Below are 1,208 nucleotides of genomic sequence, written 5' to 3'. Positions count from 1 at the left end.
TTGCTTCAGCAACACATGTACTAATATTGGAATGATAATGTGAACATTAAATTGTCCCCTGCTCTAAAGGATGACACGCACATTCGTAAAGCATTCACTATTTTTGGCACATGACAGGACAGAAACTTTCTTAATTTGCAAGTCTTTATTTTTTAATACATGTTTTTTTAATGAAGATTGAAATTGTATGTTCATACATATTACACGACAACACACTACATTTTGCGCCAAATTCAACACTCATGCCTCAGGAGCCTTTTACTTGTGAGTCCTATTGACTGAATGAACAGCCCCCTCTCCTTCAATTTCTTGACTTGTACTTTTAGAAGTGGCAAGCTTCTTTTGTTTTTTTATCCCATTTTACCAAACTCCGTTTTATCAGTTTCCACCTTGTTGTGCACTCCAGCGTAAACTGCTTTAAGGTGCTATTTGCAAACATTGTTCTGAACTACAGCTTTACTTGCTTCTAGGCCTTAATCTTTAATTGGGGCTGAGCAGTGTACTCTGGCTTTGGCTGCTTTTAGTTGGTTGGTTTCTTTTTTGATTTCTGTAACTTTCAAAGAGTCCCATTGTGAAATACCGTTGTCAGAATGTGCTACAGTGCATGAAAACTTAAAATAAATGGTTGTGAGAGGGAGAGGGGGAGGGAGGGGGCGGGGGGAGAAAGAGAGCGGGCGGGAGGGGGAAGGTTAAGGAGGGAGGGAGAGAGAGAGAGAGAGAGAGAGAGAGAGAGAGAGAGAGAGAAAAAACAAAGAAAATATGGTATTCGGGGGGGCTATGTTTTTACATGGAAAAGATTTTAGGCTTTTAATCAAGTGGAAAGAGGCTCTGTGGCTGGTATCTCAGCCTGTTGATGCTTTGTTGAGTTGCTTGGAACATGCAACAAAGGTGACCTGAAGCACTCCCGACCAGGTTGCATGTCTCTAATTTACTGAAATCCCACAGACCTCCTCCGTGTGCCACAAAGTACCTGAGCTCTGCAGTTGTTCCCCACAAGTCGCCAAGCTCCCCAGATTTACTTTCTCAGAGTTGCTAGTTACTGCTACCCCACCTCGACCACTATATTTTCCCCAGATACTTGCTACTGTGCAGAAAGCAGGGCTAAGAGAGAGGGAGAAGGGGTGTGCCTATGCAAATCATCTGCCAGGATCATTCCTGGGAGGTCATTCCATCCCACCAAATGACACCCGAGCAGCGGCACATAATTT

The 1,208-nt window shown here is 43.3% G+C and overlaps 1 non-coding gene across 1 annotated transcript; it reads left to right on the top strand.

Moving 5' to 3' along the window:
• Positions 1–105, top strand: LOC138570714 (U6 spliceosomal RNA). The gene has a single exon (XR_011303748.1). It is a non-coding gene; the product is annotated as a U6 spliceosomal RNA (small nuclear RNA).
• The last annotated feature ends 1,103 nt before the right edge of the window (positions 106–1,208 follow it).

The sequence above is a fragment of the Ambystoma mexicanum genome, chromosome 2q (genome assembly GCF_040938575.1).
Source record: "Ambystoma mexicanum isolate Mex_15411 chromosome 2q, UKY_AmexF1_1, whole genome shotgun sequence".
Taxonomy (NCBI): Eukaryota; Metazoa; Chordata; class Amphibia; order Caudata; family Ambystomatidae; genus Ambystoma; species Ambystoma mexicanum.
Note: the sequence above shows the minus strand (reverse complement) of the source record. Positions and strands in the feature narration are given on the sequence as shown.